We start from the raw sequence: 19,350 nt of genomic DNA on the forward strand, positions 1-19,350 counted from the left end.
TCTGGACGCAGGAACAAACCCTTGCCACATACACACTGACTGTGAGGTTCAAGTTCATGGAAATATGTTCAGCTGTCCATTCATGTCACCTTCCACCCCAAAATCAAAAGAAATAAATGAGGAATAAGATTTAGGCTGTTTATTATTTATTTATTGTATGTAGTTATTAGAGCCTCACACGTATTTGTCATTTCTGGGTGTTTGTAGCAGGTGACCGCTACCATGGAGACAGCCTCTCTAAAACATCACATGTGCAGAACAAAACCAACACGATCATCATGTTGTATGTCTATTTTTAAGGTCTCCAATGGATCTGGAGAGCTTGCGCTACAAGGGCAGCGGTAAGCCAGGTAAGCGCACTGCAAGTATAATGGACAAGACTGCTGCCTGATGAACAGTGACTACGTTTACATGCAGCCAATTTTCGGGTTATGGTCGGGTTAAGGTCACTATTCGGGTTTCTGAAACATAGGGAATAACCCGTTTACATGCGTGAGCAGAGAGAGTTACTCCTGTTTACATGGAATCGCAATATCCCGTAAACGGCGACGCATGGTTAGCGTCTGGACGTACGGACAACGCAATATGCGTCATTTCCGATTCTTCTTCCTGTATCCAAAGACAACAACAACAGCAGCAGCACGCGGATAATGAATAGTTCGGGGCAGATAAGGATCGCCTTTGTTTGCACTTTGGTGCTGGTACTGACCCACCAGCAGCACTTGACACTACTGTGCCTCATGGTTGTCATTAATTGAAGGAGAGAAGGTGAGCAAGAAATGGGAAATGTAGCTGGAGCTGTGCCACACTTATCCACAATACCGTTTCCACCAGAGCCCCTCCGCGCTCCAAAAGTACGCTGTGCTGCGTCTCGACATGTTTACTTCCGGTATACTGCACACGGGTATGTATGCATCGAGAAGTTCCTCTACTCAAAACATACTCAAAAGACCAAGATTCCTTGCGAATAGAACATTCGCAGAACACAAATCTATGCTCCTTTTGATGGGGATATGCCGATACGCGTTTACATGACCAAAAATTCGGGTTAGAAAAGGGGTACCCCAGGTATCATATCCCGGTTTTTAAAATCCGGGATATGAGCATATTCGGGTTTTTGCCTGTGTTTACATGGCCGTGCGTGACCGGGTTATTGCTAATATCCCGGTTTTGAACGGGTTATTGGCTGCATGTAAACGTAGTCATTGTGACGTTAGGCCAGTGATCCAGGGGCTGAAGAGAGTCGAACCAGGAGGCAGTACCTATTGTCTGTGTTGTATCTGTTCACCCATGTATATTTTTAGTTCAATGTTATATTGTTAATAAGAATGTATTGTTTGTCTTTAATAATATTCTTGTAGTCTCTCATTCTCCTAGCATAGAGCCCAATGCTCCAGTTATTGTGAAAAGGAGATGTACATCCCACATGTACGTGGCAAAGAACATTTTAAAATGCTAAAAGGGTAACCTTATTATTTCTATGGTCCTGGCTGAAGCTATAGGGCGGACACATAACGGGGAGTCAGTGTCATACTTATTCAGTCGTGTAACATCGGCGGCAGGGTTTGGCCAGATGATGGAAAAACAGACAACTCTCCTGCCTGATGAACACAGCGGCGTGAAGCCTGTGATCCAACAGCTGAAGCAAGTTGACCAAAGCGTTTATGGCAAGTACCAAGACCCACATGATGAATGAGGTTTTTGTTGTTGTCATTTCTTTTTAGTCACTTAAAGCGAGACACGGCAGGCAAAAACAGAGTTTTTTTTTTCACTGGTCAATTTTTAGATTTTGGGCTGTTTGACTTGTGCTGAAAAAAAGTCCAAAATACACGTTTAAGTCTTTATTTTACTACACTTTGTCTGTTTGCGTGTGTAGATTTCGCATAAATTCAACAAAAGTTGGCGTTATATATCATCCTGCTGCTCCGCGATCGCTGTCTGTACCCTGTCATCACACACACCGTTAGAAAGCTTTCTCTCTCCTTTGCAATGCTGTCGGATCCAAATATGGTCATTTCCTGTTTATCAGCAACCAATCATGAAAGTAAACTGGGCGATTTAACTCGAAATGCGTAATCTCATTGGCTATGCCAATTTCTGACAACGTGATTTGTTCAGAATCGTCACGTGACGCGATCTGACATTATATACATACATCACATACTATACTTTACACACTACAGGTCCTTCTCAAAAAATTAGCATATTGTGATAAAGTTCATTATTTTCCATAATGTAATGATAAAAATTAAACTTTCATATATTTTAGATTCATTGCACACCAACTGAAATATTTCAGGTCTTTTATTGTTTTAATACTGATGATTTTGGCATACAGCTCATGACAACCCAAAATTCCTATCTCAAAAAATTAGCATATTTCATCCGACCAATAAAAGAAGTGTTTTTAATACAAAAAAAGTCAACCTTCAAATAATTATGTTCAGTTATGCACTCAATACTTGGTCGGGAATCCTTTTGCAGAAATGACTGCTTCAATGCGGCGTGGCATGGAGGCAATCAGCCTGTGGCACTGCTGAGGTGTTATGGAGGCCCAGGATGCTTCGATAGCGGCCTTAAGCTCATCCAGAGTGTTGGGTCTTGCGTCTCTCAACTTTCTCTTCACAATATCCCACAGATTCTCTATGGGGTTCAGGTCAGGAGAGTTGGCAGGCCAATTGAGCACAGTAATATTGTCACAGGTCGGGAGGGCCGACTCAGTCTACCCCCTCCCTTTTGCCAGTACCACTGAGGAGCAGACCAGAAACCAAGCAGAGCAACGAGGTAAAAATTGAACAGACTTTATTGACTTAAAAGAATTGGTAAATCCTAATCTAAAACTTCTTCTTTCTCAGCATCCAATGGCTGCAGGGGACGTCGGCGGGGCAGCAGGTAAGTGATCAGTGCATTGGGACGTCTTCCCAATACGTCGGTGCAGAAGGCTTAGGGCTATAAGGGGCGTCGACTGGACAGCAGGTAACTGGGTTTATTCCCACTCCCCAAAGCAGCGAGGATGAGACGAGAATGCAGCGGCCTCAGATGGAAACCACTCCGAACAGCAGGTAACTGGATTGTCTCCGTCCCCCAGAACAGCATCAGTAATGAATCAGAGTACAACAGGCTTTAAATACACAACACTCAGAACGACGGGTACCTGAGGTTCCTCCGTTCTCCACAGCAGCAATAATGAGACCAATGCAGCGGACTCCAGATGGGACACACTCAGAACAGCGGGTAACTGGATTTTCCCCGTTCTCCAGAACAGCATCAATGATGAATCAGACTACAACAGGCTGTGGGTATTCAACACTCAGGACAACAAATACCTGGGCTTCCTCCGTGCTCCACGACAGCGATGATGAAACAGAATGCAGCGGGCATCAGATAGGAAACACTCAGGGCAGCAGACAGCCTCAGTGACGAATCAGAATACAACGGCTTTTGATATACAACACTCAGAACAACAGACACCTGAGTTTCCTCCGTTTTGTACTTATCTTCACCCCAGTAAGTGAACTCGATAATATTTCATAGATTACTTCGCCCTCTGCCTCTCTGTTCTCCGTCACCCAGTTCTTCGTAACGGATTCCCTGCACACGGATCGATCTCGCCAGCCGATTTGTCCCACAGAAGTCTCTCAGTCTCTCTCAGCAAGAAGAAAAGTTAGAACGCCGCAGCAATCCCGCCCAACACACACGATCTCTCCAAGTTTTGCTTTTATCTGTTCCTAAAAGCGGCCTGTCCCAATCGTCACACAGCCACTTAATGCGCCGCACCTGCTGTCACTTTGCCATCAGCGGCTGCTGTTGCTATGGTAGCGACACAACCGAAACCGGTTTGGTGTTCAGTTAAAAACACTCCGGGTGGAAACATCCCTCCACGGACTTTTTAGTTCCGTCTCTCATTCGTCACCTCGTGACATACTCCCCCGCCACTCCGTTCTAGTCCCGAGAACGGGCTCCGCTCACCCAGTCTCCGTACCTCACCGGGGGTTGACCTCGGTTCTCCCTCTGGGACCGCCTCGGCGGGGACTCGGGTTCCCCCGGTCCCGGTGCTAAGCCCAACCCCCTTGGGACCACTCCCCATCCTACCAGTAACGGTGCTGGCGCTGCCACGACCGGGGGTGGTTCTTCTCTGGGATTTGGGTAACTCGGGCAGGGGCGAATCAGATTCCGGTGGAGCACTCGCTCCGGGCCCGCTCTCCCTTCGGGCCTGATAGCATACACAGGTTGGTCTGGGCGTGGTTGTCGTAAAACCACATAGGGCCGGGGCTCCCACCGATCGCTCAGCTTACCCTTCCCTTGACGACGGTTATCCCTCACCAAGACTCTCTCTCCTGGGAGCAGTGGGGCCTCTCGGGCCGTTCGGTCGTACAATCTCTTGCTCTTTACCCCCGCCTGGTTAATCCGGTCCGAGACCTGACCGTACGCCCAGCGGAGTCGCTGATGGTGTCTTGCCACCCAGTCTGACAAGCTCCCTTCCTCCGTTTGGGTAACAGCTCCCGTCACTAAGTCGGCTGGTAGCCGTACGTGTCTTCCGAACATTAGATAAGTTGGAGCATACCCAGTGGTGCTATGCACGCTGTTGTTATATGCTTGGATCAGAGCCGGGAGCGCATCCGCCCAATGGCCCTGCTGATCCATCTCCAACGTTCCCAATAGGCTCAGCACTGTTTGATTAAACCTCTCGCATCCCCCATTCCCTTGGGGATGGTACGGCGTCGTATGGGTCTTCCTACCCCCGTACAGTTGGCATAACTCATGGACCACCCTGGACTCGAAGTCTGGCCCCTGGTCTGAGTGGAATATTTCAGGAAACCCAAAGGGCTGAATAACAGCCCTCCATAGGGCATTCGCGGTGGTGATAGCAGTTTGGTCCAAAGTGGGAATTGCCCAGGCGTATTTGGTGAATAGGTCGGTCACCACCAAGATGTTCTGAATACGGTCAATCGGCCTCCCCAGCGTCAAATAGTCCATAGCGATCTGCGTAGATCAAGGCTGAACTACGCAGCGTAACATTGAATTATAGAAGTCTATAATGTGTTATGTGTATGCTAAGCCAAAGATATGTGTTTTTAGTCTAGATTTGAACTGACAGACTGTGTCTGCTTCCCGGACCATGTTTGGAAGATTGTTCCAAGTTTTGGTGCTAAATGGGAGTAGCAGCAATAATCACCAGTATCATACATACCGTTGCTGCTAAAAGGATTCTCTTTGAAACCACACGAGGTCTTTGTTTAGGTCCTTTCAGGAGCGGTGGTGGTGGTGGTGCCGCAGCTGGAGAAACAGACAGCTCGTCCTCAGACCCCTCAGTCTGCACTGCCACAGCCGCCTCCACATTCAAGCATTTCTGCAGGTTTAATGAAGGTAGAGGTTTTGAAGAATTTTTAAGACCACGTCAGGAAAATGTAGGGAATAAATGAAAGGGATTAAAATACACCAATATTCTGTAAATGTCTAGGGAGAACACATTGAGTTATAATAGCAACAGTTATGGTAGTCACTCAACCAGAACAATACTTTTACCGCCCCATCCCCATTTATTCTCTCTATCGCGTAATCTGCCAGTGATTGAAAGCTGGTAGCAAATTAATTCAACTGAAACATTGTAGTTCCCTATCGGTCAGTCACTACAACGTAGGTTATGACTGACCAATAGGAATCTCGCTAGAGAGGCCAATCTACTTCGAGTGAAACTAAAACAAGCCAATACACATTGGCGTGCAATCATTTGTATCAGCTGCGCGCCCTCGTTAGCGCGGGTATAAACGAGCAGCTGGTGCGATTGCACACTAGCTTTTTGCTTCGGAGCCAAACACTTCGATGTATCTGCTTTCAGTTGAAACCAACTACTACGAGCCTTTCTGGACCTATCCTTCCCGGTGCGGGCGTGACAGCACGGCAGCGCGAGCAGTTTCTCTTTCTCTCTCTTTCTTTTTTTTTTTTATTTAAAAACTGAGCAAAGAAAAAGAGCTGTTTTAACAGCTGGTGAGGTGCGCTTCAGAGCGCTTAAAAGCTGTTATAACAGCTGGTAAGGTGCGCCTGGCAAGCGCTCAAAAGCTGTTGTAACAGCTGGTAAGACCTCCAGCGAGAGAGATCCAGCGCACAGACGGGTGCACATTCCCGTCTGTGATCGCTGTGGCTGTTCCCCTGCGTGCTTCAGCACCAGTGAGAGTAGTCCCTAAAAGAGCTCACACAGATAGTTCGCGTCTTTTTCAAGATGACGTTCTATCTGTGTGTTTCTGGATGCGGTCGTTACCTGGGGTCGCGGGATGGTCACGATCGCTGCCTCGTGTGTCTGGGCCTCGAACACGCACGGGCAGCGTTCGTGGATGAGTCGTGTACCCATTGTGGGAAGATGACCATCTCGGAGCTGAGGTCGAGACTCACGTTCCTGCAAAGGGGCGGAGTCCCCGTGCCTGCACCTCGTTCCAACCCCCCTTCGCGGGTTGCTTCGGGCAGTGACACGGGTGACCTGAGGATTACAGTGAGCGCGCTTCCTTCGGGGAACCAACCCCCTAGGAACCCTCACTCCTCTCATGCTCCGCAACCAGTTGAGCTGCCAACGGAACGTTCTGGACCGTCCTCGAGATGTGTACCGGTCGTTTCGTTCGGCGCTCCCTGCGACGACCAGATGTCGATCGCTGCATCGGAGGGTGGGTCAGACCTCTCTGCGGACGACGGCTCGGAGCCGCTGCCTCCTTCAGGTGTGTCAGCGGTGCCCGAGTCGGACCCGGAGATGATGGCCATGCTTTCCCGGGCCGCCAACAGGATCGGGCTCGTGTGGAACCCTCCACCGTGTCCCGAGCCCTCGAGGTTGGACGATTGGTATCTCGGGGTGGCGCGCGCTGGTTCTCAGCAACCCACCCCAGTGCCTTTCTTCCCGGAAGTGCATGAGGAGCTCACAGGGACGTGGACGGCACCTTTTACTGCCCGAAACCGTCTCGGTGGCTCCTCCTCCCTCACCAACCTTGATGGCGGGGCAGCTAAGGGATACGCGCGTATCCCGCCAGTGGAACGGGCCGTTGCTATGCAACTGTGCCCTAACTCCACTTGGCGTGGAGAACCGTGTCTTCCTTCCCGGGCCTGTAAGTACTCGTCGGACCTGACCGGCAAAGCTTACAAGGCCTGTGGGGAAGCTGCCTCTGCCATGCACGCTATGGCGTTGTTGCAGGTTCATCAGGCCAAGGCACTGAAGGACCTGCACGAGGGTGGTCATGATCCACAAGTTCTCCAAGAACTTCGTGCCGCAACTGACCTCGCGCTTCGTGCGACGAAGGTCACTGCGCGGTCAGTGGGTCGTGCGATGTCCACACTAGTGGTCCAGGAACGCCACCTCTGGCTGTGTCTGGCTGACATGCGGGAGACCGACAAGATCAGGTTCCTTAACTCCCCCGTGTCCCAGACCGGCCTCTTCGGCGACGCGGTCGAGAACTTCGCCCAGCAGTTCTCGGCTGTACAGAAGCAGACTGAGGCCATTAAACATATCCTGCCGCGGCGGTCAGCTGCTGCCTCCACCCCACCGCCCGCGGCTCCTCGGTCTGCTCGTCGCCGTGGGCGTCCGCCTGCGTCTGCCCCTGCTCCCGCGCCGCTGCAGCAGCCTCCATCCAAGCGGCACCGTGGAGCCAGTCGCAGGCAGGGCGCCCCGCCCGTCCAGGCCCCCGCCAAGAGGGGCGGCAAAGCCAAGGGTAAGCGGCCCTAGGACGGGCGACCCAGAGGTGGAAGGGACTGCTCTCCAGGAGACGATGACTGCATCGCTCCCTCCCCCGGAAGAGGGCCGGGTGGAAAATCCTTTGTTCCGTTTTGTTTGTGTTCCGCCGCTGGCCTTAAAACCAGCGGTACCCAAATTTTCAATAAAAGAGCAGTTTCTATCATCTCTGGGTCCGAAGAGGGCCCGGAGAGTAGTGGGGGGTCAGAATCCTCACCACTCTCATCCGCCTCTTCTATCGCCAGCCGGCAGCTGCGTACGGTCCGAGAACGCCATCGAGCCGCCTCCCGCACCTCCTGCCCCGTGGAACCAGGTAAGTGCTGCACAGCACACTCAGACCCCGCTACGGGCCGCCTCCCAGAGAGAGCCTCCCGAGCTGCGTCCCTGTGTTCCACCTCGCTGCCCCACTCCGGGTACGCCTTCGGTCCCTTTGGTCCCGCTTGTACGGTCTCTGCGAGCCTGGTTAGCGCTCCCCAGGCCGTCTCGCTGGCTCATTCGAACCATCAGGCTCGGCTATGCGATTCAGTTCGCCCGGCGTCCCCCCAAGTTTCGGGCCATCCACTCCACTACAGTGAGAGCAGCCGATGCCCATGTCTTGCGTGCGGAGATCGCAGTCCTACTGGCGAAGGATGCGATAGAGCCGGTCCCTCCAGCCGATATGAGGTCAGGGCACTACAGTCCCTACTTCATTGTACCCAAGAAAGGGGGTGGGTTACGACCGATCTTGGATCTGCGAGTTTTGAATCGGAGCCTCCACAAGCTACCGTTCAAAATGCTCACGCAGAGACGCATTTTCGAATGCATCCGTCCCCAAGATTGGTTTGCAGCGATCGACCTGAAGGACGCGTACTTTCATGTCTCGATTCTTCCTCGACACAGGCCATTTCTGCGCTTTGCGTTCGAGGGTCGAGCATATCAGTACAAAGTCCTACCCTTCGGGCTGTCCCTGTCCCCCCGTGTCTTCACGAAAGTCATGGAGGGGGCCCTTGTTCCCATGAGAGAACAGGGCGTTCGCATCCTCAACTATCTCGACGACTGGCTCATACTAGCACACTCTCGAGATCAGCTATGCGAACACAGGGACCTAGTGCTCAGGCACCTCAGCCAGTTGGGTCTTCAGGTCAACTGGGAAAAGAGCAAACTCTCCCCTGTGCAGAGGATCTCTTTTCTCGGTATGGAGTTGGATTCGGTCGCCCAGACAGCGCGCCTCACAGAGCAGCGTGCTCAGTCGGTGCTGAACTGCTTGAACACGTTCAAGGGCAGGACAGCGGTCCCACTGAAACTCTTTCAGAGGCTCCTGGGGCATATGGCAGCAGCGTCAGCGGTAACCCCGCTCGGCCTGCTACATATGAGACCGCTTCAGCACTGGCTTCACGGCCGAGTCCCGAGATGGGCGTGGCATCATGGCACTCACCGGGTGGCAATCACACCGGCGTGCCGCCAGACCTTCAGCCCGTGGTCAGACCCCTCGTTCCTGCGGGCAGGAGTCCCCTTGGAACAGGTGTCCAGGCACGCTGTGGTATTCACAGATGCCTCTGCCACCGGCTGGGGTGCCACGTACAACGGGCATGCAGTGTCAGGGGTGTGGACGGACCCTCAACTGCATTGGCACATCAACTGCCTCGAGTTGCTAGCAGTACATCTCGCCCTGACCCGCTTGAAAAGACGGCTACAGGGCAGGGACGTGCTGGTCCGTACGGACAACACTGCGACCGTTGCGTACATCAACCGACAAGGTGGTCTACGCTCCCGTCACATGTCGCAACTCGCCCGCCATCTCCTCCTCTGGAGTCAGAAGCATCTGAGGTCGCTTCGAGCCATGTATGTCCCCGGCTTGCTCAACCGTGTGGCCGACGAGCTATCACGAGCTGTGCTCCCGGGAGAATGGCGACTCCACCCCCAGGCGGTTCAGCTGATCTGGAGAGAGTTCGGGGAGGCTCAGGTAGACCTGTTTGCCTCCTCAGAGACCTCCCACTGCCAGCTGTTTTACTCCCTGACCGAGGGAACACTCGGCACGGACGCACTGGCACACAGCTGGCCCCGGGGCCTTCGCAAATATGCGTTTCCCCCAGTGAGCCTACTTGCGCAGACACTGTGCAAAGTCAGGGAGGACGAGGAGCAGGTCCTTCTGGTGGCTCCCTATTGGCCCACCCGGACTTGGTTCCCAGAACTCATGCTCCTTGTGACAGTCCCTCCTTGGCCCATTCCTCTGAGGAAGGACCTTCTGACTCAGAGACGGGGCACCCTATGGCACCCGCGTCCAGACCTCTGGAAACTCCATGTCTGGTCCCTGGACGGGACGCGGAGGGTTTAGGTGACTTACCCCCTGAGGTACTTAACACCATCACTTCAGCACGGGCGCCGTCCACGAGACGTGTTTACGCCCTGGTGTGGAACCTGTTCGTCGAGTGGTGTTCTTCTCGCCGAGAAGACCCCCGAAGATGTCCGATAGGGTCTGTGCTTTCCTTCTTGCAGCAGGGGTTGGAGCGTAGACTGTCTCCCTCCACCCTCAAAGTACATGCTGCCGCTATTTCAGCTTATCACGACCACATAGATGGCAAAGCAGTGGGAAAGCACGACCTGGTCGTCAGGTTTCTTAGGGGGGCGAGACGATTAAATCCTCCTCGACCCCCCTCCATACCCTCTTGGGATCTTTCCCTGGTGCTTCGAGCACTTCAGGATGTTCCCTTTGAGCCTCTGCAGTCAGTAGACTTAAAGCTTCTTTCCATGAAGACTTTGCTGCTGGTTGCACTGGCCTCTGTCAAGAGGGTAGGAGACCTGCACGCTTTTTCGGTCGACGAATCGTGCCTAGAGTTCGGGCCGGGTGACAGCCACGTGGTACTAAGACCCCGGCCTGGCTATGTGCCCAAGGTTCCTACCACTCCCTTCAAAGACCAGGTAGTGAACCTGCAAGCGCTGCCTTTGGAGGAGGCAGACCCAGCCCTGGCTTTGCTCTGTCCCGTTCGCGCTCTGCGTATGTACGTGGACAGAACTCAAAGCGTCAGGACCTCAGACCAGCTCTTTGTCTGTTACGGAGGCCAGCAGAAGGGAAAGGCTGTCTCCAAGCAGAGGATGGCCCACTGGATAGTGGATGCCATCGCCTTGGCTTACCAAGCACAAGGCGTGCCCTGCCCGCTCAGGTTGCATGCACACTCCACGAGAGGCGTTGCATCCTCCTGGGCGCTGGCACGTGGCTCCTCGCTAACAGATATCTGTAGAGCTGCGGGCTGGGCGACACCTAACACGTTCGCTAGATACTATAGCCTACGTGTAGAGCCGGTGTCCTCCCGTGTTCTCACCCTAGACGGGTAGAAGCACTGAGAGGTCTGGCTCTGTCGGCTTGCTGCACCCTACTGTGCACCCTTATTGCTCCAGAGTAAAACCTGTTGAGTCCTCCAAAACCCCTCGGCCCGGACTTGGCGGAGCGTCCGGCGCCAGGCCCTTATCCGCTGAATCCTTGAGAACCGGATCTGGGCTGGGTTCCATTTGTGTGACCCTACGGGGATCCCATATGTGTATATTCCACGGCTGCTCCTATCGGAAGCCCGTGTCTTTCCCTTGGGCTAAGTCACCCTTTATTTCATATGCAGTACAGCCTTCGGCTAGTCCATATGCATTTCCACATAACTCTTTGAAGAAGTGGCTTCCGCAGCGTTCCTCCCTAAACAGAAAGGGCACGCTTTCCCAGTGTTATCCAATATCTCACTGTATGGGTTATTACGGAACAACAGTGTCAGACTCACTCTGTGTAAGCCTCCGCCTATCGTCCTTCCAGGCAAGAAGGTGTAGAGGCTTGCACGGGGGCGCTGGATGGGGTGCAGCGGCTGTGGCGCTTTGGTAGGGATTCCTATTGGTCAGTCATGACCTACGTTGTAGTGACTGACCGATAGGGAACGTCTCGGTTACATATGGTAACCCTCGTTCCCTGAGGGAGGGAACGGAGACGTAGGTCCCATCGCCACATCCGCTGCCGCCCGCCGGGGCGGCCAGCTTTCTCAGGCTTGGCTCCTCAGCAAAAAACTAGTGTGCAATCGCACCAGCTGCTCGTTTATACCCGCGCTAACGAGGGCGCGCAGCTGATACAAATGATTGCACGCCAATGTGTATTGGCTTGTTTTAGTTTCACTCGAAGTAGATTGGCCTCTCTAGCGAGATTCCTATTGGTCAGTCATGACCTACGTCTCCGTTCCCTCCCTCAGGGAACGAGGGTTACCATATGTAACCGAGACGTTAAACGAATTCCTAATTAAAATACTGAAATTACTGAAATTAAACTGAAAAATAAATGAAAACATTTCAACATATAACATTGCAACGGAAACATATTTGGCAAATCGATGAGGGTTTGCATGGGCGTAAGACGTCAACTTGACAAAGTTCAGACGTTAGCTCTGTGGTCAACGCAACAACACGAGCCTCGCGAGCTTCAAGCCATCCGAGATCGAAACTCATTGTCGCCTACATGCTGTTGGCCGACAGAGTTTGTTTTACCGTTCTTGATGCTTGAATAGGTAACTGTTTATTAAAGTCAAGGGTTATGTTTAATTATCAATGGCACATTACAACATAAATGTGCTAAATTCCAGTAGAGCTGCTACACAGACGACAAAACTGATGAAGGAAGATTGTCAGCCGATTGCGTCAGAAAATGAAAAAGCTCATCTTTAATCTGCTAAGTTATTGTTTTGTAAATCAATCACGAAATTGAGATGACTGACAGTGATACCCGGTCATAACAATGGAATACGGTCCCACTTTATATTAACCTGTTAACCGTTTCCAGAGCGTCGGCGCACTGAAGCGTTTTTTTTTTATTTAGTTCAAATTTACTATCAGATTTAATGTTATACCTTGACAAACTATACATCATTAAAAAGATATAATACTCAAGATTCAGTATTTGACCACTATTGTATTCTGAGAAACTTATAGTGACAGTTATGTCTTAATTTGTGTCAGGAGTTATGAAATGGAAAAATGAGTCGATACCTTTAATATGAATTATGAGCGTCAGCTGGTCCATTCATAAAAAACACTCCAAGCTGTCGTCATGACAGCGATTCGCAAAACATCGTCCCTCAGGGCTTTAGCTCAAAAATGTGCAGACTTGGAGAAATATTGATATATTCTCATAGATTCACATCATATTTCTATAGACAGGAATAATATTTGTTGAATTTATACCCAAATGCGTCGATGTAATCATTATGATCGCTTCTTACTGAGATGTGCTGTGTTTTCAATTCATACCAATAGCCTGAGGGCGCTATATGCACAATAACAGTCCATATATGGATCACGAAGAAGACCCATAGTCATGTGACATTCCAGGACGTCACTGATACAGACAGTAGCTGACAGAGATCGCTGCAACATGCAGATAAAGATGTTTTGAAGACAATAAACATGATTGCAATGATATTTGAGTTACCTGTGTTCTTCAAGCCATGCCAGGTATTTCATAATAATAGATTATATTTATAATGCAATGCTAATCGATATAGATTTCATCATCGTGCAGAACACTATAAATAATAAATTTTCTGTCGGATTTTTTTTTTATCTGAAGCCAAAATAGATCACAGAAGATTATTTAAAACACTCGACTTGCGTTATAAAGTAAGTTTGGAGCACAAACATGGTTTTAATCTCATAAATGGTCGTGTATTGATGGTGTGCTAAGCTAACATGCTAGCTAGCCCAGGTGCACCTGCCACCAGCAGTTATTGTTTTATGATTTTTTTCTAAATAGGAATGCTTACTGAAATGTTTCAGTGCATTTGATACCAGTTTCAAATATTTAGTGAGAACTTTGATAAAAGAAATTAGGGTTTGAAACCCTATGAATAGCCTGTGAATAGCCAGTCGTTAGTAGCTATAATGCAGACAAAAGAAATGCATATTTAGAGCCATAACCAGTCTGGAGAGGTGTAAATGTGTGCAGGGAGAGACTGACTCTGAATGGGGCTCGTTTGCACCACAAAATAATAGAGACAATAGACTGATTAGATGACTCAGAAGATGACTAAACATCAGTTTGCATTTTAGAGTCTAATCAAAATAAAGTAATTTGACATGATCTTGAAAAACATTTAACTAAATACAGAGTTTTAGACTTATCATTTTCAGATTTTAAATATAAAATGGTCACACATATGGCTTTAGCTGCAGTGCATTTCTAGATTGCTCCAGGGCCAACTTCAATTTTATTTTTATGAAGATGTTTCATGAAAGTAAATTTCTAATAACTTTACAAAACTTTGAAGCTATTTAAACATTTTTTTTTCATTATGACAATAATTATTTCTACATTTACAATAAACTACTAGGTGTCAGCTTTCAAATGAGATCATACTTGTGCTTTTAGTGCAAAGGGTTCATGAACTGTATCTGTTTAAGTTTGGGTATGCCATTTCTGGGGATTTTTCAAAAGTGGCCTTGAAGGTTAACAGGTTAAGTGGTTTTAAGTAATATGTACTTACACAGACAAATAAGTACAATGTACTTATTGTGTTCAGGATGTATTGTAAAACACTTTTGCTGCTATTGAGATGTGATACTGGTAAGGTTAGGGTCAGGTGTGCTGGTATGGGCCGGTTTAAGGGTAGGTAAGGTGTAAGGGAAGGGTCAACTGTGTAATTACAAATGTAATTACATCAATTTATTACAGTTGTAATTACATTCAGGTAATCCCTAAACTGATACTCCTCAAGGTAAAATTTTAGGCCCCTTACTTTAGCATTTACATATTTCCACTCGAATACCTTGTAAGATCATTTGGGCTTAATTATCACTTTTATGCAATGCACTTTTGCAATGAACTTCTTGGTGGGGTTCCTAAAACCACACTTAAACTGCAATGTGTGCAAAACTCAGCTGCCAGGATCCTGACTGGAGTCGGGAGAAATTTGCATATTCCAACATTTCTAAAGTCTTTGCAGTGGCTCCCAGTCAGGTTCCAAGGTGATTTTAAAATCCTTATGCTCGCATATAAGGCACTGAATGGTCTGGCCCCTCAGTATCTGTCTGTACAGTTAACTATATACTAGTGCTGTCAAACGATTAAAATATTTAATCGCGATTAATCGCATTAATGTCATAGTTAACTCGCGATTAATCGCATTTAATCGCACATTTTTATCTATTCTAAATGTCTCTTGATTCCTTTTTGTCCCATTATTTTTTCTCATTTTAATGCTCTTATCAACATGGAAAAGTGGATCGGCTTGCTTTGTGCAAATGTTTTTTATTGAAAACAATATTGGCATATACTGTTCAATTTCACACTAAAACATTCTCACTTAGAGCAAATAATCTCTCACACAATGTAACACTGTCCATCAATAAAAGGGTGAAAGAAATACTGACGAGGTCCTGATATTGACGAGGGGGCGGAGAATTCGGATCAGCTGTGTGTGTGTGTGTGTGCTGGCCATCATCAAGTGGTGTTTCAGACTGGACGTGCTGCGATGATGATAGCTCAGTTCACAACAACAAAACCTACAGATCACTTTGGTCTTGTCAATGGAACCATTTTAAAAGTAAACTTTCAATTCAGAATCTTATTGGCATCCATTTCAGCGTCTCGCGCTCGTCATCCACTCAAAACTGGACGTTTTGAACGTTCCTATAACATTCAGAAATAACGTTTTTATAACTTAATGGGAACGTTATGAAAACGTTCTTATAACCTAAAATTGTTAGCTGGCGAAGAGGAGAGATTCGCGATTGCACTGACTGAACACGTTTTAAGTGCAGGCATATTCTCTGAGCGAACCCAGAGAAAATTCTTACAAGAGCAGCGTGTATCTGAGAGCGCGTGACTCGAGCAGAGAGATTCGTGTTCGGCACATTATATTCCGCACGCGAGCAGAGAGATTCGCACTCGCTCAAAACATCCTCGCGCGGGGCAAGCCATTGAAATGAATGGGTTTCATAGCGCAGCGCATGCCACGTCCGGGTGCAAAAGCATGTGAAAAAAAACTACAAAGTTTGCTAGGCCAAAAAGACCGTTAATCGCGCGATAAAATGGGTTTGCGTTAACGTCGTTAATAAGGCGTTTAACTGACAGCCCTACTTTATACACATCCAAGCGTCATTTACTTAGGATAGGGCTCCTAGGCTTTGGAATGCACTTCCTCCTCATATCAGGAGTTTTTAAGTTTACTTTTTCTTCTTTGTCCTGACTTTTATATTCCTATCTCTTTAAAAAAAAGTGTCTTGAGAAGCTACTGTTATGGAAAATTTTCTCTTTACTTTCTTCTTCGTTCTTGTTCTTATATTTTCTTTTAATTCAATCGTGTGTTTTCTCTCCTGAAATGCATTGTGTATCTGGCGGGAACAGGGGAACTCACACAGTAAAACAGATGGTCAGGAAAGACAGGAGTTTGTTTATCCACAAATAAAGACCTTTTGATCCCACAGGCGTAAATAATAAAGCAAAGAAAGAGGGGTTATCTGGCCTTTTGACTTCACAGATCTAAGGACAGTAAAACGAAAACTTTTGAGGGATCATTGTATTCTCTAAAAACAGTTAGGTCTGGTTTACTGGATAAGTGGAAAAGTACAGGAGAAGGGACTTTGAAGAGGGGGTTATATAAGGCTGCCTGTTTTCTGTGTGAGTTAGGTCTTGTTCCTGCCGGGAGGTAGCTGTCTCGGTATTTTTTTGTGAACAAAGCTCTTTCAAAAGATCAAACAGACACACACACACACACACACACACACACACTCGCAAAAATGCATCTTAAGTTATGATAGAATGTATTATACTATACTTTCCATTCTTTCCATTCTTGAGAGTAGAAATGATGCGCGTCATGACTCTGACCACCCTTGTCATAAAACATGTAAATGAACGCCTTGACAAGACAAAGAGTTGTAAACTCCCTCCAAAGGGGGCAGTTTCCCATTGGCTCACACACCTCCAGAGGGTGTGACATCTTCACGCTTTAAAATCACTGATCACCAAGATCAGCTCTCTCTTACCTCTCTCCTGTGTGATCCCCCTCTGGGGATCTTTTCCTTTGTTTAAGTTTTATTTTTCCTTTCTACTTTGTTCATTTCCTCAGACGAGTAAGTGAACTTAGCCTGAATTGTTTCTTTGGTAATTTACGTCAGAGACGTTAAACCTTCGTTTGAATGTGCGCGCTCCGGACCCATCCGCAGGCCACGTGACTCTCCCACGGAACACATCCACATGCCATCAAAGCAGCCACACAACGAGCAACTGTGCAAGTACATATTCGTATCGAGCTTTCAGAGTATTTAGATTTTGTTTTTCCGTGTTGTCTCTCAAAGGTTTTAAGGTCTGTAATTTGCCACCGATCCGTCCAGATTCTCTCTCTCTCTCTCTCTCTCTTTATTTATGCATTCTCTTTCATTGTCGTTGTATTTTGTTGTAAATACATTTTATTCCTTGTAACGTTAGTAACCGTATATGTAGTCTTCCTTTATTAAATTCATTATATTAATTTATTGATTCTGTCTCTTGCTCATATAAAGGTCCCTTTAATGTACGATCCAAAGCTACGTGTTTTACAAATTTATTGATACTTAAAGAGGTATCGTTATAGAACAGGAAAGTTATTCCTTGTGGCCAGAGGAATAGCTTCTCTTGAAAGTCTATAAAGTAGGATAATTTTGTGAGGTTAGATGAAATCGAATGATCAGGTTTGCTGGACAGACAGATGATTCGGTCATAAATTAATCCCCTTAAAGATTATCCTGAAGATCGATCTATGATATAGTAAATATTTAATTATAATCCGTTTTGATTAAGTATTGATATACAATTGAGCTGATAATAACCCATCTGTAACCTGTCATATGCAATTAATTATAATCCTTTGTGGTTAATTGTCTAGGTACATATATGAATGAAGATGCAGGGAACATATTATCCCTTTTTGGGAGATTTAACATGTATGATTATCTGGGTCAAGCCTGTATGAATAATTAATTGTGAATTAATAATTTTTGAATACATATCCCCAAAGCCTGACCCAGGTTCATTACACCCATGACTTTTTGACCTTCTATATTATGGAAAGGTAAATTAAGACTTTTTAAGACCCACAAAAACTCTGTCATTCTCTCTCTCAGACACACTTTGAATTCTTACTCTTTTATAATGCAAACTCCTTTGTAGTGCACTCTCGGTGTAATTGCGTGCCTCAAAGGCCTCTCTTAAAGTATTGTCTGCCTCATAAAAAGCCTCAGCCGTTTTCTGGCTGTGGCACATTTGGCGGCGAACAGACAACATCTGATGTTCTGTCAATTGCCGTCCCACCTAGGAAAAATAATAATGACATTACATTAAAGGGGTCATGAAAATAAGAATGTTCTTGTTATTTACACATAACAGTCTCAAAACTAACTATCCAGTTTAAAATATGAATTTTTATTTTCTACACTTTTGAAACAGCTGGATATGAAATCGGGATAATCATGATGGTTCAATGGTCTCCAAAAAAACTCCAACATAATCCAAGAGCAGTAGTTAAAAGTAACTAAAAAGTCTTAATTTTTCTTACTACCTGGGATGCGATTAAAAATAAACCATCTATTTTTTTTTTCTCATTTTTTAATCTGAAGGCTGAGAGATGAGACTCAAACGAGCTGTTTAAACTGGAATTTACATATAAATGTAAATTTGTAAAGACAAAATTAGTAAATTACAGTAAAAAACCTAGTCCGTGAACTATGGGTGCTTAATAATAGTAATTAAAAAAATTATAATTCTGTCAGGACCACTATCGTCAAATACGATTGACAATTAGCATACAGTATGGATTGGCCGTATGGTTCCGTTCTGGGCGAGAACTCCCTGCGCATCTATGCAGTCTAGCACAGATAAGAGCAGGGAGAACAGCAATAACCCCACTTGGGGTAAACAGAACAGAACATTGAAAATATATTTAATTTTAGATTTTAAAGTACAACATAATTTGAGAATTTATTCTGATTCAAGGGGAATCAGAATGGCAAATCCTTACTGACGAGAGGAAGAGCTGGGGAAGGAGGAGGGCAATTAGCTCCTGAGAAACGCGATAGCTGCTGATAATACTGAAAGAGCTTATATATGTATATGGTTATAGGCATCGTATTTGTCACGGGTGGTGTATGGCAGGAAGCACGAGGAGACGAGGAATTCAAATAAACAATAAACTTTACTATAAATCAAAACAACAAACAGGTACAGGCAGACAGAGCGGATGCAAACACCAGTTAACAGACGAGAACCGACAAAGACAGACTGAACAGAAGAAACTAAATACAGAGACAAATGAACCATAATGATGTGAAGACAGGTGACACAGATGATGATAACGAGGAACAGGCTGGTAAGTGAGGGAGTGAGTTCAGGTGTGGAGACAAGGAGGATTCTGGGTAGTGTAGTGCAGACAAGGACAGACAGGTGCAGACGAGGACTGTGACATTACTCCCCCCTCCCGGTAGGCGTGACCTCACGCCTTAGAACAGGGGTGGGAGGGTGGGCATCCTGGAGTCCGTGACGGGAAGGCGGACCGGGTGCATGAGGATGGACTCCAGGATGGACCAGGCGGCCATGGCGGAGCAGGACGTGGGCGTGGCCAGGGGGGAGCAGGACGTGGGCGTGGCCAGGGGGGAGCAGACGAACCCTC

At 47.3% G+C, this 19,350-nt stretch overlaps 1 long non-coding RNA gene across 1 annotated transcript in view; it reads left to right on the forward strand.

Annotated features, from left to right (window-relative positions):
- Positions 1-1,426: 1,426 nt before the first annotated feature.
- Positions 1,427-19,350, forward strand: part of LOC143725878 (uncharacterized) — a 434,149-nt gene continuing 416,225 nt past the window's right edge. Inside the window, exon 1 of the long non-coding RNA XR_013198353.1 lies at positions 1,427-1,521. This is a non-coding gene — a long non-coding RNA (uncharacterized LOC143725878). The remainder of the gene's footprint in view (positions 1,522-19,350) is intronic.

The sequence above is a fragment of the Siphateles boraxobius genome, unplaced genomic scaffold (assembly GCF_051911475.1).
Source record: "Siphateles boraxobius isolate OS27281-9 unplaced genomic scaffold, OSU_SipBor_1 77, whole genome shotgun sequence".
Classification (NCBI taxonomy): domain Eukaryota; kingdom Metazoa; phylum Chordata; class Actinopteri; order Cypriniformes; family Leuciscidae; genus Siphateles; species Siphateles boraxobius.